Below are 24,467 nucleotides of genomic sequence, written 5' to 3'. Positions count from 1 at the left end.
GTAAAAACGATTCAGAAACGTTCCTGGAAAATAATGGGCAGCTGATGTGCCCAATTTCTTCCAGTAACATATCTTGGAAAAATCAGGAACGCTTTCCGCTAAAAGTCAGTAACCTTTCGGAAATTAACCTTGAAACTTTATGAACACGTGCGAAATCTGCCCTGTTAAAGCCAGGAACCTTCTAGAAAAATTAAGTAGGCTTAGTGTAATTGATTAGAACCTTCCTAATTTACCAAGAAGGCTCCATAAAAATCAGAGCGACCACGGCCAAAGCTATGCAAGAAGGAGTCTTGCATATCTCTTGCCTGCATTTCCTGCCTTGCAAAGCTGTAGCTATCCATTGATATTTTCGCTCTCATTGGGAGCTTAGTCAATCTGGGAAAGCCGTAAGCAACCTTAGGCCGATACACTTAATAAACACACTCATTCAATCTTTAAACTGGTTGCTAAAAATATTTTCCACAACAGTGAAAAAAGTCTGCACGCGTGAAACTAGTAGCGATTCAGGAAACTTTTTTGTGATGATACTTGTTTTTGCAGGGAAATAGTTGAAAACGTGTGAAATCCCGAGACGTTCCACGGAAATAACCAGCAACGTTTCAGAATTTTTTTACAGTGTACAATTGAAACTATTAATAAATTTCACGCAGATGTACATTTCATCCAAGTGTGTGGATCATTTCAACAAAATTCTTACTCCAAGATAATTTTTTAAAAACGCAAAAAATATTCAAATGACTTGAGAAGAGGTGATCAAAATGCATATTTATTTAAAATATTGTATAAAATAACAGAATCAGTTTCTAATAAAATTAGCACAAGATTTGATGATAAATATTTTCCTGTATTGTTAGCTCCCTGTTATCTGAGTTGGATATTGAAAACAAAAAATAAAATGTTTCAATTATGAGTAAAATTTATAGCATGAGGCAAGAAGAATTGTTTAAAGACTAGACTAGACTAGACTGTTCAATGATGAAAAATGAAGACCATAACAATTTTTAAAGTTACCAGGGTGATTTTGACGAGCAAGATGTGAAACGTATGTTTTCATACGTAACTTCGTTTTAATTATTTTTCAACTATTCCAATCAGTTCAGCTAGTAGAAAATTAGTAACCAGATTTCCTGTTCTTCCGTATTTTAAAGATCAGGCATCAAAACTTTATTAAAAGATTGAAACTGTAGTATCAAGATACTTTGTATGATAACATATTACAAAATAAATTACAAATTTTGTCACAAAAATTTAAATTGTTTTTTAACACTAATTTTTATTAATTCTAAGCCCATATCATGATTGCCAATTGCTGTTAATCTTGCTGTTAGCCAATATGTGTTTTGTTCCATACTGAGGTAATTCATACTTAAGAAACTCGACCCTCCAAATGAAATGCTGGAATGCCGCCCCTGTCCGGAAGGGTCTGAAGAATGTCCGCTGCGTCACCTCTCAGGGATGCTGCAAGATGGCAGGCCTTGGTAGCAGAGTCCCATCCGTTCGCTTCCGCCACTATCATGCATTGAGTTTTGTAAACCTGCCACGAAGTTTTCCCATCATATGTGGCAAGTTTAATGGACGGTCGAGCAACCGATGTGGGAGCGCCAAACTGTACAGAGCAGCTTTCCGCGGTCGCCAATCTCCTTTCCAGGTCTTTAAAGATGTCTTCTTTAAGTTGATGAAATTTTCTATCTTCTTCTTCCAATTCATTTTCTACAGCATTGTATCGGCCTTCAACGGTACTCAATTTTTCTTCAAATTTCTCTTCGATTTTATTTTCCACTGCGATGAATCGGCCTTCAACTGCTTCAAACTTCTCTTCAATAGCATCAACTCGATGCTCTATCTCATTAAATTTATTTTCCATCACAGTCTTTACCGAAGTAAGGTCGTTTTTAATTTCCTCTTGGTTAGAAGCTAAATCATTTTTCAGCACCATTAAATCACTTTTCAATTGTTCTTGATTAGCCGCAATGTCATTTTTTAATTGTTCTTGATTAGCCGCCATATCATTTTTTAATTGCTCTTGATTTGCAGTGAAACTTGCAGTCAAATCACTTTTTAATTGTTCTTGATTAGCCACCATATCATTTTTTAATTGTTCTTGATTAGCCGCCATATCACCCTTCACAGAGTTGATTGCGTCAAGAAGTTGTTTTAATTGTTCATCCATTGCGCGAGTAATCACCATAAAAATAAAGTCCAAATTCAAAAAGTTTTTATGAAAAAAATGTCCAAAGTCACACTTACTCCAAGAAAGTCAAGAAGAAGCCCCGCGTTGGGCGCCAAATTGTAACGGATTCGGTACGGCTTCCAATTTTCTTGAAAGGATGACACAGTTCTTGATTAAAAAAAATACAGGAAATTTATTTACACTATGTACAGGAAAGAGCGTCAACAACTGCTAAATTATTCATCAGCAATTAAACCAATACTAGCTGCGTGCCCGGCGTTGCACGGGCTACCTAAAAAATGTAAGAGCAGTCCAGTTGATGCTTTTGTAGTACACTGACACTAGTTTCTAGACAAATGTGTCAGGGGCTGTAATAAATGCACTGAGAATCCTACTGGTCAGAAAACAAATTGCAGTAAAATTATAAGCTTGTCATTATTTTCCGTTAAAACACAAAATATGATGTCTTAATTGAATATTTATGACTTGAATTTCTCAATGAGGTTGTTTCCTTTAGTCAAAAGTAATTAATTTGCAGATTACGGCAAAATAATCGAAAAGTAAGCAACTTAAACACCCTAATTACAGGAAAAGCCTCAAAACAAAAACAAGAATTTTACCTGTTCATATTCGAGAAAAAGAAATGGCAACAGATCTTTCATCTCAATGATTTTCTTCACGCTGTAAATTTTAATAAAAGCGTTGTTGCGGAAAGTTGAGATGAAGCACTGAATAATCATTTGAATGGAGGAAAGCCTTCGAAAAATAGGGATTTGATTTTGTAATCTAAGAGTCATAATTAATAGTTTTTAATTGATATCTCCGCTAATTATTATCGGAGGATTATGTTAAATAGCCAAACATGAAGACGGGAAGATGACGAATCCATCGATACCTGGTTCGATGGTCAGTTCACTGTCGTTCGGGAGAAGAAGCTTGGACATAGATAGATAGATAGATAGATACTCAGATTTTATATGTATAAGAGCACTCAACACCGTAAACTCAATGTTTACACACGTATTTACTTCCAAATACGAAAACAACACAGCGAAATGCCTCGCTATAAACAGAGCTAATACACACTCTCAGTACAAATTCTCAATCGAAACTAACTCTTTATCCATCGCTAACGGCTTATATACACACCGAAAAGAAATCTCAGATTCCAGAAAATGCTACAACGTTCTACAACTACACTTTCATTGATAGAATCAGTGAATGAAATAAGAAAAAAAAGAATAGGGGGTTATATACTTTAGCCATATGTTAAGGGGTTGTATATTCATTACGGGAAACTATTTACAGGTTACGTTACTACAATAATTACTATTTACAGAATTTGTAACAATATAATTCTAGATGGAAACGTGTTGTTTTGAGATTTGGATAGCAGCCAAAAAAAATCCCTTTTAAAACAATTATTAGAATTTTATTATTTGCTCACCCATATGCAAAATGGCAACAGGAAAGAAATAAAAATTCCTGAATAACGTAATGTTAATTAACATTTTGATTAATATCTCCGCTAATTAAAGTCGTATAATTACGAGATTGGTCCTATTGTTTTCCGTGAAAATTTTCGAATTGATCGGTATCTCGTTCAACTATCGACTCGCATCGATTCTCGAGAAGATCTACATATCTTCAGATGGACAGACAGACCATGGCTTTCTCCGATCAGTCGGAGAAAGTCATGGACAGACAGACGGACGCGAACAGATTTTAATAGTATGGATTAGAATACTCTAAATTTTAATGATCCATGAATTCACTTTCTTTTAACATGCATATTTTAACACAAATTCCAAGTATGATTAATAAAAAAATGATTAAATAATTTTTTAAGTATACGGATTTTTTCCTTAAAATTTGTTTTATGTTTCTAAGGGCAATTTTTGCTTTTTGTACTAAAACGTTTTAGGACATGAAAATTCGAATTTTCGGTAATGCATTTGATGCCATGATTATGTATTTGTGATTCGTGCTGGTACGTTGTTGGCTGATAAAAAATATCCTTGACTGTTATGACTTCTGAAATTTCACCACTCTAGTTTCGGTTCATCATTAAGTTCAACAGTATTCACAGCACTGGGTTTTGTGAATTGTTTTATGTTGTTTTTGAAACTAATAAATATTAATTATAAATGCTTAGCTTTAACATTGAAGTACAGTAAAACCAGCGTAAGTTGATCACTTGCGGTGCAGTTCTTTGGTGGCCAACTCAGACAGGTGGTTAACTTATAAATTGCGGCAATGAATTTTTTTTTTTTTTTTTTGTCATTTCTTGCACCATGCATTTATTTTTCAACTATTTGAAATATTTTAAACTCACTTTCATTGTTTAACATTACTTAAAAAACAATTAGTACAAATGTTATTTACATATTTTTTGAGATTTTTAACCAGAATGACATATGAAGTATCATACAAATTCAAAATTTCTGTAAATCTATTTTTTTTTTTTTAATGTCTTATTGTGTATGAAAAACTACTTACTTGATATTAATAATTCCTAAATAATCATAACCAGATGAAAAGTTACTTGAATTCTTTGTTTTATTTTTTTTTATATACATTTGTTGCCATGGTAATCTACTTTTCAACAAAATAGCTCCTTATCCCAGGTGTTTGGCGCATTCAGGGGCGTCGGGGCACTTGCCAACGGATCCAAGTACAAGGGCGCCAAGTGCAAGGGCAAGCAGTGATAAAATAAATAAATAAATAAACAAAGAAAGGAATGGAGAATTTTTTTTTTTTGGGGGGGGGGGGAGGCGGTCACGAAATGCATGTTTCATAAGGAAAAAATAAGTAAAACTGGGGCCGCATCGAAACACAAGCTTCATAAGAAAAAAAGATGATAAGAATCATTTGTTTTGATCGTTGATTTTTTTCAATTTTCTTGAAAATTTCAAGTTGTGTTTGTTGTACTATGATAAGAAAAAGTGAAGTTTTCTTTTTAAATCTTTGTTTATCCCTGAGTAGAGGTCAAAGTTTAAGGTCGTGAATATATAGTACTAAATATATGATCGCTTTGACAATGACCAATATAACTTCATGCCCAATTCACCTGTATTCTTTGTTATTGTCTAACAAATCTGTTTTTTTTTTTTTTGTCGCTATATTAATATTTTTTTACTTTTCAATCTTATTTCACTTGTTTATTTCAAAAAGTTTATCACTAAGTAGCGTAAATGTAAAATTTCCACCAATTTGTAGAAAAAAAAAGCTGTATAATTTATAACATGTTTTTCAGGCACTGAAGAAATTTCAAGACGCTTGTATGCAGTTAATGCTTTGTTATGTAATTATTCTTCATTATCTTTTGAGACCCTCGAAACTATAACTCTTGCTATAAAAAGCAAAGCGTCTTAAAAACTGCGTTTTAAAAGCTAATTTGGAAAATTTTCCATGGAAGGGTCTCCCGTCTCTTCTCACCAAAATCGTTAAAAATCGGCGTAAACTTTGTTTTAAGCGCTTGAATTTCGAAAATTTCCGGGAAAAGCTCCCGACAACTCCCTTCTATCTAACATGATTAAAATTCACCAAGAAGTACGTTTTTGGAGCTTCAATTTTGAAAAATTGCCTGTCCTCTAAAAGTTACTCATGAATCATGATGCCTTACGTTCGCAATTTTAAAAGTTCAATTTTGAAGGGGAAAAAAAAAACCGAGCTGATGATTCAGCTCATATGAAGCATATGATTTCCTTTTACTCCAATTTAATGTCATTTCCCCATTATTGGCAATTTTAATGTGATTCAATTGTTTAGTCTCTAAATATCACCAACAGTGGCCAAATTGAAACCAAATTAAAAATAAAAAGAATAAAAATCGCCAAATAATTCGTCAAGTTGGCGACGGAAATACTAGCGATATATCGCCAGGTGTCCGAGAAATTATAACACCACTTGAGTTTACATCAAAATTAACAATGATTTCCCTCCTTAAGGCAAAGACCCCCTTAAGAGCATCCGAATGCAACCAAAAGGGAAGGTGCGCAACAAGGCCCCACTAGGAGTCTACGTACCAAATTTCAACTCTCTAGGATATACCGTTTTTGAGTTATGCGAGATACATACGCACATACATATACGTACATACGGACGTCACGAGAAAATTCGTTGTAATTAACTCGGGGGGTCGTCAAAATGGATCTGTCGGGTGTCTGTAGGTTCCTAGTCATATATCTACGCGTGGTCGGGTCGAAAAAAAAAAAATACTCAACATTCATTCGGGGCTGCGAAAAATGGAAATTAAGGCCGATTTTTGGGTGGAAATACTTCCTTTTTTGTTAAAGGAAGTAAAAAACGGAGTTGACACCCGAATCTCTTCAGCCCCTAACGTTACCAAAAATAGTCTAAAATGCGTTTTTTAGGCTAAAAATTAGAAATAATTCCTAGGATGGGCGGGCCCTGTAAATCTCTCAGCTACCACCCAACATCTCCAAAATCGTCTAAAACTATTTTTAGAGCTACAATTTTAAACAATTTAAAGGGGGCCCCCAAAGCCTCTTCTCCCGAGCCATTACCAAAGATAATTAATATGCAATTTTAAGACTATATGTTTGATTTGTGACTATGAACATCACTTTAGTATTGGATGGTTTTTTTTTTCATTTAAAGTACTTTTTTTATTATAAAAGTACTTTTATTTATAAGTTACTTCATTGAAAGACTTTGCACTGAGGTGTCGTACACATCCTCGTTTTGATGAAACAAAACTTACATTCATGTTCAAGTAACGTGCTTGCTAATAGCAAGGAAAAACGAGGGGCGTAGCTTTAACGGCGTAGCCTCCGTTACTTTCGCGGCGGCCCCGAGACAGTCCTGGTTTTTAGAATATTTCACATCCCGGAAAAAGATAAATTTTGATTACAGATGACCAAAAAGCTTTTAAAATAATTATTAAGTGTAAAGCAAAATTTGAGATAATTACTTATCATTTGTAACATTGACTTATAAAATTAAAACCGTATTTGTTTGTGATTATTTTTACAACAAGATTTAAACCAAAAAAAACTGTCTAAAAAAGTCCTACAAAATAAGGAGTATAACTCAATGGTGTTCAAATTTTTATTCCTCTAAGTGTTTTTTTCTAACTAAAATAAATAGTAATTATTTTCATCTAGGAAGTGAAAATTTTATCGCTTTTGCAATTTTGTACTACCCCTATGTACGGCGCGTGGTTGGCGCCAGTTATTAGCCTGTATTTTCACGTGCATACGTTCTTTTGTCTTTTTTTTTTTTTTTTTTGATATAACACACGCCAATTTCAACAAAAAACTGAAGCAAGAAAAGTAGTGTGGCAGGGCACAAAGGAAAGACTCGGGCAGTATGCGGTTTTTTAGCTGCACAGCTTTGGCAAACAGCTTTTCAAGGTCAATCCTACCCTTTCATTATATCAGTGCTTTGCTTTTCTTGCCGAGGTTTTTGGGAAAGAAAGGAAATTCAAAAAGTTTCGTAGTCGTAAACAGCGATGTGGATTTGTATTGTTCTTGCATTGAGGTCTCGATTATATTTGCTGAGGTTGCCACGAAAGTCGAAAAAGATGGACAATCGAATATTGCCCCGGTCAGGGCCGATCCTAACAGGTGTGCAGAGTGTGCACCGCACAAGGGCGGCCAAAGCAAGGGGCGGCCGCAGACCGCATCATATAGTTCTTTTAATCAAGCAAAATTCCTCAAGAATTTCTCAAAAGATAACTTATAATAAGTCAAATAAATATGCTGAATTTTAAATGTTCAATTATCAAAGAAGTGCCGATTTCCCGACAGCATAGCATAGTTTAAGAAAAATAGATTGTTAGGGAACATTGTGTTGGTTCATTGTCCATTAATATCTACTCTTTACACACATGCTTCATTTGGTTGAAAAATTTATTACAGAACCGGTAATCAAGCTTGTATACAGGGGAAGGGAGATGAGGGAAATGGCCCCCTCCTGAAGCATGAAAGGGTGCCTTCTAAAAAGAACAATCAGGGCCCAGAGCGGCCACTAATTTTTACCCATCAAGCTTTTATAGAGCTAAACAATGAAGACATATTTCATGTTATATTTAAAAAAAGCTGTGTACTGATTAGATACTCTCGCAAGCATTTCAAACAACAAATTCTGTTTTCAACAATTGCGGATGCGTGGAGAGACAGTGGAAAATTGCGACTCCCCTGAGAGTCAGACATATATGAATGACAAACTAAAATTTTGTAGTTTTCCCCCTCTACAGCATTTTTTTCGAATTAAAATCACGAATAAACTGCCCCGGGTAGTAAATTTAAACGTGGCTCCAAAACGAAGATTCAAAAGGATGACATGACCTCTTTGATGAGACTAAAGAATGCTTAAAATGGCGTTTTTAGGACATTAGTTTCGGGAAATTTAGCTGTTTGAACCACCGATCCTAAGGACACAATTATATCTCTGATTCACCCCTTCCAACTTAATTTAATCAAACATAGCCTGAAAATGTTGATTTTAAAATCCAAAATGGGTTTTCAGAGGACAGCCCTTCTTAATGACATCAAAAATTGCTTAAGGACGTTTTTCGTATTTCTTTTTCGAAATTTTTGCGATGGAGGGCCCCGAAATCCATTCCCAAACATTACTACAAAAGATAGTCTCAATTAGCGTCTTTAGAGAGGCCCCTAATTTCACCCCCTCAGTTTGAAATTGACTTCAGTTTCAAAAAACAGTTCGTGAGGGCACATTGAACCTTCCTCCGCTCTTTCTTCCATTGTTATCAGACAATGCATTAAATACGATTTTGGGGTTTCAATTTCTAAAAAACTCTGGAAGAGAACTGCCTGTCTTATGTAACTTTTCTAGGCGCTAGGGCATATACCCATCAATCGTTGAAGTGAGGCGGACAAAAATCTATAGTTTTGTTTTTCAGATATTAATCTCAATATCGAAAAATATCCAAAGATCCGCCGAAGCTTCCCAGTTTTGTTAACGTTACCAAAGATAGCATAAAATTGCGCTTTTAGAAATATCCTCTTGGGAGCTCCAAAACCCTTCCTTCCCAAAAATAGCCTAAAATACTTTTTAGTTCCGAAAAATATTTTGGTTCGGAATATTTTCACGTTCCCCTATCGTTTTCAAATGTAGCCAAAAATAGGTTTTTGAAACAATAGTGCCGAGAAATTACCGGAGGAAAGCCGCCAGATCCCCTCCGCCACCAAAGACAGCCTAAATTTGCGTTTTAAACTTCAGTTTCGAAACCTTTCAAATTCTCCCTCTAGCAACGTCAACAAAAATAGCACAAAACTGCTTGTTAAAAACTTTCTGTTTCGGAAAATTTTCGGGAAGAGTGCCGATCTTTCCTAAGCTACGGTTACAAATAAAGCTTCGAATTGATTTCAATTTTGAAAGAATTTAGAAGAAAACTCCAACATTACTTATCCCCTGAAGTCTCGAAAAAGTTCCTAAAACAGCGATATTTGACGTCAATTTCGAAAATTTCTCCATGCACCTTGAATATACCCGACTCTTTTTTCCTTGCAACCAAACACAACCAAAGATTACTAAAACTATTTTTGGTACGCCAATTTCGATAATTTTCTGGGAACAATCCCCCTCCCCTGATTTTTCCTCCTCCGTCCTTTCTCTGATGTCACCGAAGCTAGACTACAAAATGCGTTTTTACGACTAGTGAATTTGGTATCTATTATTTTCTTCGAAGATATAAATTGTATCTAAGGAGTTTCTTATTACAGTAGACCCTCGTTTTACGCGGGTTCATTTTACGCGGTTTCAATTATACACGGTTTAAGATTTGACACTTTTTTTTTTTTTTTTTTTTACGCGGATGCGGCAATGCAAACAGATAAAATTTCCCCTCTCCAAGATCCAAACTCCTAAATATTGCAGATTGCACGTAATAAACTGCGTTTTGGCGTGCTAATAATCGAGCTTGGGCCAATGGAGACATTTTATGCGATTGGTTCCAGAGCTCTTTCCAGAAGTAAAGTTATTAAACTCACACAGTTCAGAACTCACTGGAAGAAGAGCTTTTAGGAGTGACAAAGGCGATCAAAACCAACGAGGGTACCGACATCAATGACACACAACCAAAAACGTTCACATTGAAAAATTTGAGCCATTCCTAGACAATAGAAATGATCTGTCTGATTTGTTAGTAAAAGAAGAAATATAGATATAGTAAAAAGCTATTCGTATAAACTTGTATGCCGCCGCATTTTGTGTAAAATTAGCTCCTGACGTATATGTGCCCTATTTTAGTTGAAATTTTATTGATAAAATATAATTCAAAATATATTCGTGAAAATTTTCAGGATTAAAATATTTATATTTTTTATAAAGTCTGAAATTAACTTTGGGTGTCATCTACCAGATGGGTGTCACCCGGAGCAAACCACCCCCTCTCAAGAACTTGGATTTAGAAAAAAAGCTTTTTTTCTCTTAAGTTACAGATTTCAAAAATTGAAAGCACACGATTTGATCAATATCTATTTGTTAAACATTAAAAGGGGGAAAATTACAGATAATCCTTTTCAAATTTTTTAAAAGGGATTTTTAAGTCATCTCACTTTTTTACTCGTAACTATTGAAAAATTTGATTTTTAAATTGAATTTCTAACGTTGTATGCGTCTTGGGTTTACAATAAAAAACAAAATGCGAAATTTTCATGAAAAGGAATTAATATTTCAATCTTTGTTTAGAGGTTTTCCCCCTTCCCCTGAAGGGAGAGAGCGAGTTGAAAAAATACAATTAAATTTTTTTTTTCAAAAATCCGGAGTCGGAATCGGGCGTTTCAAAATCCAGGAGTCGGAGTCGGGGTCGGAGTCGACCATTTTCCTTCCGACTCTGCAGCCCTGTGTAAAATAAGCGACTTAGAAGTCGTGAAGTAAATTAAAAATAAAGCCAAATCAATATAAATGGCAGTTGATAGGGATGAAAACAAAATAAAGTGATGAAGGGTATTTTTAGAAGGATTTTAGCATTTGCGTGGGAAGTGAGCATTTTGTTAGTAATCAAAACAAGTTACACAAAACTTTAATAATGGATAATTGCAAATGAACTGCAACCTGCAACGGTTAAAGAAAAATGATGAACAAAAAACAGAAAGTAAAAAGGTTTGAAATGAATGTTGTACTGCACTGAGTAAAAGAAAATTAGGAGATTGAAAGAGAGTTAAAAATTTGAAGATGAATGTATTTAAAAAAAAAAATGCAATTTTATCATAAGTGCATCCATGCAATGTTCCAAACTGCCCCCCGTTCAAAAGAACGGTCGTTCATTTTTTAAGTGAACGTGCGTTTAAGTGCGTTCACGTACGACACATCTCTATTTCCTAGTAGCTTTAAATATAGCTGCATACCACCAGGGGTGCCCATCCCCCCCCCCCAAGCTCAATGGCGCAAATTCCCCCCCCCCCCAAATTTTCTCGCTTTCGAATTGGGTTAAACATAACAGTTTTTAGAGTGTTTAATTTCCAGTCAAATTCACGGGGGGGGGGGGGGGGAGCGCTAACAAATACCATTTGAACTGAAATGTTGTTGGATTGTTGACCCGCCTTGCCTTCCCTAATTTTGAAACGTGGACCTTGAGTAAACAAATTTTGGGTACCCATGAATTTTGCTACACTTTTTTTTTTTTTTTTCAAACGTATGAATAATTACAGGGACAACTTTCTGGCTTGGGATGGAGTTATTACTAGATGTATTCAACATGAACCGTGAAACGGAAGTTTATTGTCAATTAGATAGGGGGTCCGGGGAGTTTCTCCCCCAGAAAATTTTTGAAATTATAATTTTAAAACCAGTTTTATACGATCTCTGGTGATGTTAGGAAAATAAAAGGTTTGGTGGCCCCTTCCCGGTAATTTTTCAATATTGAAACTTTAAACGTGCAACTGTAAATAGTCTACCTTTGTGTTAAGGAGAGCTTTCCTTTATTTTCAAAATCGTAGTTCTAAAAACGCAGTTTTAGACTATCTGTGGTAATGTTAAGAAAAGAAGAGATCCTAGGGCTCGCCCCTGGAAAAATTTCAAAATTAAAGTCTTAAAAACGCTATCTATGGTTAGGAGATAAACTGTTTTCTGAAATTGAAGTTCTAAAATCGCAATTGTAGCCACCTTTGTGACGTTAAGAAAAAGAGTTTTCGAATGCTCTCCCGGAATTTTCTCGATATTGAAGCTTTAAAAACCAAATTTAGGACGACTTTTTAATAATGTTGACGTGAGGGGGGAGGAGGAAGAGGAGCACTCCACTGAAATTTCCAAACTTGTAACTTTAGAAACACTTTTGATATATCTTGATAATGTTAGTGGAAGGTGAATTTCGGTGCCATTCCTCCGGCAATTTTTTGAAATTGATACTCCAAAAACGCAATTCTAGGCTTGTCTTTGATCGTGCTAAGGAAAAAGGGGGGGGGGATCAGGGGCTCTCTCCTATAAATTTTTCAAAATTGCATGACGAGAAACGCAGTTTTAGATGACTCTTGATAATAAAGAGGATGTTATTCTGGCGTTACAGTGGGGGCGCTCTCCTGGAAGTTTTCCAAAATTGAAGTCGCATAGCCAAAAAAAGATGGATCACACACACCATGACAGATATTTTTCAGAAATCCTAAAAAAATAGATTCAACTATTCTGCACACATCGAAAATCAGAACTCGAGAATTCTAACGTTTCAAATATCCTTCTATACATATCAGATATAGATGGATATTATGTTTCGTAAATATGATTTACGAAAAATAATTTAAACAACTTAAGAACAGACTGTTCTACTTCCATCAGCGAAAAGCAACATCACTGAAAGTTTTAATAAAAATCATCTAATGATAAATTGAAACAATGAATTTAAAAATGGTTGAGACGATGGGAGTAAAGTGAAATGAGAGAGAGAGAGAGAGTGATATTCTTTATAAGCTTAAGCTAGTTATGGAAGAAAATATATTAATTGTCGATTGCAGGAACTTTAAAACTAGTTCTTAACGATTGTCAAGGTGCAAAAGGAATTAATGAAAGAGCATACGGGTCAGAATTATTACAAACAATAAAACATTTTTGACCTCCCTCCCTCTCATCACTATCACACGTATTCATCACGCAGAATTGTGCTGCTTCCAGAAAATTTATAAGATATTGAAAAGAAATCAAATCTTCTGATCCAACTTTGAAATGGACACCAACTCCATGTCGTCTGTGATGCTCCTTTCATTGAAAAAGAGACACGGTTATTAAATTTTGGAAAGAGCACCACGGCTGTCGCTATTTCTAAAAAACTGGGGGGGGGGGACTTTTGTCGGCCCCTTAATTTTTTCAAACGCATGTTCGAATGTGCAGAGAGAGAGAGAGAGAGATTTGGGTTCTGGTTTAGCAGGGATTTACTAGACCTTAGTACTAGTAATATAAATAATCGTTAGGATAATATTCAATCAGAATTAGGGGGTGTCGGAGGGCTACCTTCTTGCATTATTTCGCAATTTGAAGACATAAAAACGCAGTTTTGAACTATATTTTAAGTTTGGGAGGAAGGGGAAAAGAGTTCTAGAGGATAGCATCTCACGATAATTTTTCCAAATTTAAGTTCCCAACACAATCGTTATATTTAATTATGTTCAGAAGAGGGGTCCAGGGGCTCTTCCTCGGGAATTTTCAAGACTGTTATTTGAAAAACATTTTTAGACGATCTATGATGATTTTAAGGGAGGAAGAGACTCGAGGTCATCATTCTATAATTTTTCAAAATGCAAACTTGAAGCACGCATTCCCAATTGTGAATTAGTTCTGATTGTGACACGTAAAGGGGAATCCGGGGGCTCTCCCCCGAGAAAAATTTGAAAATTGTAGATCGAAAATGCAGTTTTAGACAATCTATGGTGATATTAAGGGGATGAGAGATGCGTCCTCCCCCATCGAAATTTTTTGAAATTTTGAAGTCTTAAAAACGCGATTGTAGACTTTTTTGTTAAAATTTAGTGCACCGCCAGTTTCTTGAAATCAAAGCTCCGGAAACGTAATTTAAGCCAACCTTCGATGAAAGGCGGAGGGGGGGGGGAGTTTTGAAGGGGCTCGCGACCAGAAATGTTTCGTAATTGAAGCACTAAAAGCGAGATTTAAGACATTTTTCGATGATGTTGGCGAGAGAGAGAGAGAGACATTTTCTCGAAAAAAATTTCGATCCGTAGAAACCGCAGTTTTAGAAGATTCGGAGTCCTCACCTGGCAAATTTTCAAAATTGAAATTCAATTAAAGTAATCGTAGACGATTTATTAATACTGTTAGAGGGGTAGAAGGTTTTGGAGATCTCTCCCCTGAAAATTTTTCTAAATTGAAGCCTCAACAATGATATTTTTGAGGATCTCCGGTAATATTTGGAGGACGACAGTTTCGGAACATCTCAGGGAGTATTTTTTAAATTAAAGTCCAAAAGACGTAATTTATTCGACCTTGAATGAGGATGAATAATTAATTGAGAGGGCATTTCTCGGAGGTTACGTTGGGAGCACTCTCATGGTTTTTCGAAATTGCAGTCCTAAATACTCAGGTGTAGGCCAGCTTTAATGACGTTAGGCTAAAGGATGGGGTTTGAGAATAATTTTTCCGGGATTTTTTCAAAACCTAAATTTTAAAAACTCACTTCCAGGCCAGCTTTGGGGACGTAAAAAGAAGGGTTTGGAGTTCCCTACCCTTCTTTTGAGTTTGGCTACGTCCCTCCTATCTTCATTATCAATTTTAATTACTGATAAACATATTGTGGTAATATTTTCTTCCAATTTTCCTTTGCCAAACACGATTATTTGCTTGGATTTTCCATGATAAAACTTTCAATTCCCCCCCCCCTAATATTTTTGTTTTCTTGCAATACAAGCGTTTGCGGCCTTGGAAAAAGGACTTTTAACATTTTGAACGGATGTGGTAATTTTCTGCGATACTTTAGGTCTCTATTCCACTTCATTTTATTTTAAATATGCCACCTGCATCTCTTGATTAAGCTGTGATTTAATTACGATTTTTACATTCGAAAATTTAGAACTTTTGGTGTGAGTATTCATTACAATACATTGAATCTCTATTTACATTTAACTGTTGTATTATTTTTTTCCTCTCTATTTCACATTTATTTCGCCGACCCATACATTTTTCTCCACTTAGCAATGATTTTTAGGACAATATTTTTCATCGAAAAAAAATATATACAGTAAAACCTGTAAAGTTGACCACCTTTGTAAGTTGACCACCTGTCTATGTTGACCGCTTTTGTCAGGAACGGAATTAGTCCTATCTCGTATAATGAAGGAAAACCTCTGTAACTTGACCACCTTTCTATCTTGACCACCTGTCTATCTTGACCACTAATGTACCTCAAATTTGGTTTGGAGTATTGTAAAAAACCCTTTGTAAGTTGACCACTTGGATTGTTTTTTAAAACTTAATTTAGCAAATTATTTTATTTTTTTATAGCTTTCCAAGAATATTTTTGATGCCAGACCAGCATTTTACCAACTAAATAAAACAGCAGCATAACTAAAGCTCCTTGTAAGTTTAACCCACATTGGAAAAATACTAAGAGCCCTTTTATTCTCCAAACTTGTTTTTCTTTTGTTGTTCTATTTGAGATTACCTTTTGTACTCTCTGTTCAATGAAAACATGTGTCAGTAGAAAAGTACAAAGTATTTTTTTTCCAGTCGCAATATTTTGTGGCAGCACTGGAATTGTGCTAGAGTAAAAGTTACTTGCATTGCAGTATTTCTGGTGCAAGGGATTAAGAACTAGGATATTTATTTTCAACTGCCTTTTAGAACTATTAAGAGTCCAGCTTGTTGCTCTTTGTGTTATAGTTTTACATAAAATGGCTTCAAAAAGAAAGTTAGTTGAACTTGAGATTGATAAAAAAATATGAAGTATTAAAATTAATTGAAAAGGGAGAAATCTAGAGAAAATTAGCTGACACATATGGAATTTCCAAAACTACAAACTTCAATAGGGAGTTATTTTGTTGAAAAGTAGGTCATCATGGTTATAAATGTATTAAATGTATATGAGGAAAAAAATAATAAGCAAAAAATTTGTTATTTTTGATTAGCAATAATTTTTTAGGAACTATTAATACCAAATAACATTTTATAAACAATGATTTATTTTTGTTTATTTATTTATTTTTTTTTTCGATCAATTTACTGAAATTTTAAATTTACATGACACATTATGCGTCATTCTGAGAAAATAATCTCTAAAAATATTTGAATAGCATTTTAAATTATTGTTTCAAAGTAATGTTAAACAATGAAAGTGAGTTGAGCGCAAAGAGTAAGTGTCAATTAGTCAAAAAAAGAATACGTGGTGCAAGAAATGACAAAAAAAAATCATTACCCCTCTTCATAAGTTGACCACCTGTATAAGTTGACCACCAAAGTACTGCACCACAAATGGTCAACTTACACAGGTTTCACTGTATATAGGAATGTTTTGGCGAACCCTATCCTATGGGCTGTTCGTTCTAATAAAGCTGTCATAGTTATTTATGTTTTTTTTTTTTTTTTTTGAACTGAAGAACGATCTATCTTCTATACATATAATAAAGTAAGATGTTTGTGTGTGAATGTGTGTTTGTGGCGCGCATCCCAGGAAAACGGTAAGGCCTAGAAAGATGGAATTTGGTATACTGGTGCAGTTTTTGCCGAAAAAGTGCACCTCGGGCTTCGATTTTTGATATTTTTATTAGAAAAAAAGTTATTTAATGTTTTATGCTTTTTTTTTGCACTTTTTAGTAATTTTTACCTCACAGACCCCCGAACCAATCGCACCACACAAATATTTTTTTGTACTATAATGTAGGAAATTTAGTTTTAAATATGATGATTGAAAAAATTTTGAAGATATTGCAATTTTTGTATTTTTTATAAATTTTTTTAAAAAACCTTTATTTCGCATTTTTTTCTGGGTTTAGTTTTTTCGAAACCCACCCTGCAAAAAGTATTGAGCTCTCGATTCCAAAATTTTAGTTGGTAATAGTAAAAACATTCCGCCCCCTTTAGAAGAAAAAAGTTTTTAAAAATACGAAAAAGTTTTTTTTTTACAATTTTTTAAATGCAGAACGCGACGCGACCTGTAAGCATTGCCGGCTGAGTTCCGCACTTCCTCATCACGTGACCTAACTGAAATCGTTTGCTTTCGCTTCACTTTTTTTTTTCCCTTTAACTTTCAGAGATTTCATACCTTTATTTTTCCAACTTTTTTTTTCTGGACGTTTTGCTATATTTATATTTGGTCAAATATTTGTGCGCAGTTTAATTCAGTAAAAGCGGTGTTTTTTTTTTTTTTTTAAATTCTTTTGCAAGCGCTGCTTTTTGCACACTACGGAGAACACAGGGCCTTTTTTTTGCGTGCAGTTTTAAGTAAATAATTAAAGCCCGCGGTTTTTTGCATGATTTTTGTAGGGATTGGTGGTTAGGTTTGGTAGATAGAGAGATGATATTAAGTGGGCAAAAAAATTTTTTTTTACATTGAAAAAGGATTGTTAATTACTATCAGAGATAGATATGCATGGATCGTATAGATAGATAGATAGAGAGAAATAAGGTTGGACAAATATAGAGGTGGATACAGTAGATAGACAGTAAGAAATAGAGGAACTTCAACGGGGGATCAATAACCGTCCCCCCCCCCCACACACAAACACATACCATGACTTTGAAAAAAACAATGCTTTCACATAAAAGTTGAAGTGCTTTTTGTTATTTTCCGACAAAATTTGCATGAAGAGTATGCTCTTTGTGCCTCCCCCCCCCCCCTTTAAAAATATTCCAAAGGACATATAACTGGAGATAGATCTAGAAAATACTTTATTCAACACAAAATTTATTTAAGCAGCCGCCGATAGTGGCAACCTTGGCGTAAAAAGGCGAATGATAATATTGATGTATAAAGAAAAAGATTGATTAATACCATCGACACAATTTTTTAAGCAGCCGCCGAAGAAGCCAACATTGGTGTAAAAAGGCGAATGATAATATTGATATATAAAGAAAAACATTGATTAATACCGTCGCTAAATTGTCTAAGCTGCCGCCGAAGGCGGCAACCCTGGCGCAAAAAGGCGAATGGCGTAAAAAGGTGGACCAGCTGGTCGCCGAAGGCGGCTAGTACAGAATAATTTTGTATAACCAGGGCCGTCAAGAGACAAGGCGTGCACCATGTTAGTTTTGTCGCCTTTCCTCCCTCCCATTATGCTAATTTTACTCTATGCACAGTACTTTAATTTGAGCCGAGCCCATAGTTTCCGACTAGGCAGACATACCCACTTTGCGGCCTTGTGAAGAGTGTACTGTACTGAATACTTTTTTTTTTTTTTTGGTTAATAAAAATGTTTGAAGCGTACATTTCCACGACGCTTAATAAATGAGAATCATGGATGTTCCTAAATGGTATTTTAAGATTACATTTTCCATTCAAATTTTACAGAAAAAATACTTTTTGTTACTATCATTTTAATTGTTCATTTATAATTACCATTTTAATTTTTTAAAACAGCGAAGAGTTTCCCTTTCTCTTCTTTCGTTTTCATCGCTAAAATGAAATTGGCGGCCCCACTTCTGAAAAACTGGGGGGTGTAGCATCTCCCCCCCCCGGTCTTGGCGACGGCCCTGAAGAGAACGTGAAAAAAGTATTACTAATGCATCTATTTCTTGTTCAATAAGTTTAAATATTTTTTTTCCCCAAAATTCAAGAATTTCATGTTCTAAAGAAAAAAATGTTCTGGGGGAAAAAATCCCCCCCAAAATTTTTGATGGCGCAATTTGCGCCATAATCCCTTCCTGTGGGCACCCCTGTCATACCGAGACCCACGTGATAACAGGCCAGACAACTCCCCTCCCCCCGCTTCGTTACGCCACCAGTAGTCGATCTTTGAACTTGGCGCGAAACTTTGAAAGCAGTGCAGTCTACCAGTTAAACAATAGTGCTTCTTGGTCTGGTTGAAATAGATGAAATATGAAATATTAACTTCGGCTGCACATTTTTGAATACAATACTGTTGGATTTATCTCATCCTTTCCACGTACCGGAATGTAGAGGCAATTAAAAAATATATATAATATAAGTGTCTGCTGAGTGAATTTGAGTCAGCGATTTCCGCTTCCGAACAACCTGCATGTGAAGAAAAAAGCTGGGCGTCTCATGGAATAAATTTTAAAGTTCGGAGGTAAGTACTTTTCTCAGATAAACAAATTTACATTTTATGCAGTTAAGATTACTTAAGTTTTCCTCCATTACACGAACAATTGCCAGTTTCCTTTCTGATATCTTTGTCTGTAATTTGTAATTTTAGTATACTGCTTTAATATTTGAAACGGTTAACTTGCAACTTTTTATTTCTTTATTTTTTCAACTTTGTACACGCATTTATTCGAAATGGATTTTCCAAGCTGACAATATACATATGTCAAAATTTTCTGCAAATATACTTGTTGCTATCAGAAGCAACGTAACTTGGTGTTGATATTCAGTTAATATGTAAACAAGTTTATTGAAACAGGCTTTTAACTGAACTAATCTTATATTTTCCGTTTCGATTAAATTGTTTCATACGCTAGCATGTGTTATTTTGATCAAAAAACATTCCTTGATGGGCTTCCGTAGTTTTGAGATAGAAGATTAGATTTGAACGCAGGAGGTCGTGGGTCCGATACTCAAACATTTCCCCCCAACTACGCCCCTGCAATGTTATTCAAACAAGCTGGTTCTGTGCGTAAATTAAAAAAATATATACGGTTTTTTTTCACTGTTGTCTTTAAGTTTTATGATATTTATGCACACATTGTGGTTAAGTTAACGGTATTCATAATTTCTGGGCTTGCGAAAGATTAGTTTTGAGCAGTGGATACACAACGTGTTTTTGCCAAATGCTCTGTGCTTGTTTGTTTATGCTTAAAAAGGGCAAAATATCTTGAACTACATATTTTTTGAACTCCTTGGGTTTTCTGTTAATAAGCTTTCAGGAACTCTGAAAATGTAACATAAATTGAATTAAGGGGCTGTCTATAAAGTATTATGCAAACTTTTGAACAAATTCCCCCCCCCTCCTCCTTGTTACATGTAACGCTGTTCAACATGAGCATATTGTTATAAACAACGCGTGATGTCACACTTCTTGTTATCCCCTCCCTTCCCCCTGTCACAAAACTGTCGTATTGATTTCCTAAAAGAGCATACTCAGCAAAATGTTGATCTAAATTTAACATATATGAGGTTTTAAGTATTAAAGAAAGTTGGTAAAATGGTCATTCTATGAAAAGTTTTTTGAAAAAGGTTACTTTGTCATCAATTAATGCTTTTTAAAATAATTTTTCAAAAGCCTAAAATGATGAACTATTAAAGCCCCCCCCCCACACACACAAGAATCATTAGCAGCAGAAAAAGCTAAAAATGGAAAAGTAGCCGAATTCCAAAAAAAAAAAAAAAAAAAAGCCTGTTTAGATATTGAATACATTTTTTGGATGTACAACATACAGTATTCATGATGTTGTATGATACATTCTTTAATTAACGTTTTTCAAGTTGAATTCCTGTGTAATTTTTCGACCCCACCAAAGGGGGGGGGGGGGTTCGGAATCATAGTCTCATAGTAATGATAGCTTTTTAACGGCTATAGTTATAAATAACTGTTCCCTTGAAATTTTAAGGAAGATGGAGATGTTTTGGGTTTTTTTTTTTTTTTTTTTTTTTCATAATTGAAGGGGGTAGGGCACCGTCTACTTTGGGGGATGGCACCCAAGCATTCACGTCTTTTGAAAAGCATAAATTTGCTCAGCTAAGTTAATGGGTATCATGTACTTTAATTTGATGTTATGTCTTTGAAACATATTGCAGTCATGTTTCCCGTTTTCTTAAGTAAAAATGTTTATTTATTTTTTAAAATTTCATTTAATTCTTATTTAAATACAATAGTAATATTATTTTTTGTTTTGATGTAATTGTAAAATGAAAGTTCATTTATTTATTTGAATACTTCTTAAGACTTAATGTTTCAATACAATATACGAGTAGTTAAAATGCGATTAGTTAAAAAACAATTTCCAATGAAAAATAAAACTGTGTTTATTTATCACTTTGTTTTAACATGATTGTAAAATAAAATCGTGTTTGGTTATTTGAATACTTTGTAATACTTATAAATGTTTTTATGTCAAATACTATGAATTAAGCTCAGTGTATTTTTTAAAGTATGATTATCAGTTCCTTTTTATGTTTTCAAATGAAAAAGTAGAACTTGTAATGCTACTAAAATAACAGAAGTCAATAATAAATAAACCAAATAGTTTTATTTAACCAAAATATTAATCGAAGTGATCATTGTGGATCGACAAACGATGACGTCATTTGCTAGTTGGATGGCCTTCCTATCTCGAAGGCCTCGGTCATACCACATAACAAATAAGAAGCATCAGAAGATAATCTTTTTCTTCGCTTATCATTTCAAGTTGTTATGCAGCATGGAAATGGACGTCGATAACATAACTAGGCCGCGGAACTGGAATCGGACTGATTTTCGAGCAAAGAAGTCAGAGTCGAAGGCTCTAAAATTCCCGGAGTCGGAGGCGGAGCTGGAGTCTCTGTCATCCCCCCACCCCGATCACCCCTGAATTTTAAAATCATAATGTATTTACGTATTTCTGGATTTTTGCCTGTTATTTTCATATTTTACTCCGAAATGCATAAAAGTCTATTTATTCCTTTTGCCCCATTTTCCATGAAAAACTTCGAAATGATGGGACTGCTCTCTGTATTGTTCCATTTCCGAGCCTTGTCTCGTCCAAAAGACTGGTCCCAAGTTTCAGATAAGCCCGTCATTTCAAATTCTCATGGAAGGTGCAAATTATGCCAAAATCACGCCCACTTTATTGGAAGAACATTTCTTTTTTTTCCAAAATCTGGAGAGGGGTAAATTGACTCATCTTTTGACCCCCCTCCCCCCAATGATGGGCCTGGCTTCTAATAACTTAGCTGACGCTGACATAATGATTTGTATTCGCATCTGGCAATCGAGCCAAAATCCAAAATAACTCTAAAAACGAATGAAAAAAAATAATAATTCACACAAAAATGATCGTGCAGGTAAAAATCACAGTTAAAATTGGGGATTAATTAAAATAAATAGATAATTAAGTGAAAATAAAAAAATAAATCAGCAAACTATAAAAAGGTATGCCAAACTTGTAGAAGATACGGTATGGAAGCTGAACCATTAATCAATATGCTGTTATAGGTATGGGCGGATTTATGGGGGGCGAGTTGGGGCAATGCCCCCCCCCCCCCAGTCTTGGGAGGACTCGATACATGGTAACAACACATCTTCCAAAATCACAAAAGAAAAAAATCATGATTTTTTTTTCTTTTTTTTTTAAATAGTTCAGAAGTGAAGATGTAGAGAATTCTCTGATGGGGGGGGGGGGGGGGGTGGCACCGTACACTGTATTACAAGAGAGTAAAGTTGTCACCGGGTTGCTGAAATGTGTTGAAAACGACTACTTTGAATTGAAAACCATTAGGGCAAGTACATGAGTAAAAATATCGGCTGAACAAGCTATGTAATCAGTTGAAAATACATAAAATAATCAACTATTGTTTCAAAAAATTAGAAACTGAAACAAAGATTTAAAAAAGAAAAAAAAAAAACGGATTTACCTATAAAATAAATTAGCTATAGCTTAGGGCACCTGTTTTGTTGAAGGCCCCCAACTCCAGAAAATTTCATCATTTATTCTTTTAAAAAAAAGAAAAGTACTTGAAAAAATAAATTTCTTTTTAAAGTGCTTGAAAACCTTGAAAATTTGGAAAAGTGTCTCTACAAACCATTAACTTAATTTATAACATATGGGAGGGGGTAGGGGAGAAATGTCGATATGTGTCAAATTTAGTTCCTTGCCACATCCTGCATCAAAACTGTAAAAATCATGGTTCTCACGTTTCTGTAACACATTACTTGAGATAAATTTTTGTGACTCACATGTTTCATATATTGCAGTTTCCCAAATGCAGTAATTTTGGAAATTCTTTTGTATTGCTTTGCGTCTACTGACATATTGTTAATCTGCTCAGCGCAGGAGGAGAAAAACACTACCTCTATTTTTTTCGGTTTTTGCACTGCTTTTAATTGAAAAAAAAAAGTTGTTGTAATGAGAAATCTAGTTTTTTTTTTTTTTTTAAACTTAAAATAGAAAACTGTACAATCTAATACTAAATTTCAGGGACTGGAAAGGGCAAATGAAGGGCCTTTGATAATTTTAATTGTTCGCGAGTCCTTGAAGCGGATTATAGATGAGTCTTTGAAATTCCTAAGCAAAGTGTGCTTCAATTTCTTATCAAGTTTATAAATTATGAATTGTCCAAATGGGTAGCATATTGCTCTCTTGTTACCTATATGTATACATCATTTCTTTTAAAGCATTTTTTACTATTGATCATTTTGTATTTAATTCATTGTTGTATTTGTGGGTGGGTTGGAGACAAGATCAAAAACTAATTGAATTGAACCGACAACCAATGCAAGCAAATAACAATGCATGTGATCTTCTCTTCTTCCTCGCTTTTTCTCTCTGAGGACTGCTGTCATTGATTTATCAACCTGAAAACAATTTTTATTGTCTATAATTGCAATTTACGAAAGAATATTTTGCTATTTATTTCCGATATTTTTGTAGTTCCAATTACTCCTTATAAGGCTTCAAAAAGCAGAATTTTATATCTGTTTTACAAAAATTCCTCCGGGGGAGAAACCCCTGGATCCCTTAAAATTGGGGATATTCTATCCCACCTTAGACCTTATGTTTAAAGCATAGTTAGGAGTAGGAGGCTTTAAAAAATGGCCTTTTTTTGTCACCGACAGAAAAGTTGTCCGTACTTATAAAGAGACCCAAATCCTGAAATGGCTTAGGGACACGGGACACGTAGTCTAAATCCAGCCAGTTGTAATCAATACAACTTAAAAAAAAAAAAAAAAAAAAAAAAAAAAAAAAATCCTGCCCCCCCCCCCCCCCCAGGAACTTGGTTCTAAATCCGCCTATGGTTATAGAGGCAAAGCACTAAAATGCTGTTTCTATCAGTGCTGATTTTTCAGTGAATCTGGGATGTCCCCTCGGCCCCTCTTACTCTGAACCTCCCAAAAAATTCCCTACCCCGTAAATTTTAACTGATGATAAGGAAAATTTGGAGGCAATATTGCACTTATTTTCAAATATTTTTTTTAATAATGCCCAATGTACGTTCTCATTAGATGTAGGTTTATATGCATGCACGCGCATGTATATATTTGTATATTTAATAATTCGA

This window comes from Uloborus diversus, chromosome 4 (genome assembly GCF_026930045.1).
Source record: "Uloborus diversus isolate 005 chromosome 4, Udiv.v.3.1, whole genome shotgun sequence".
NCBI lineage: Eukaryota > Metazoa > Arthropoda > Arachnida > Araneae > Uloboridae > Uloborus > Uloborus diversus.
This window is presented reverse-complemented; position numbering follows the sequence as displayed.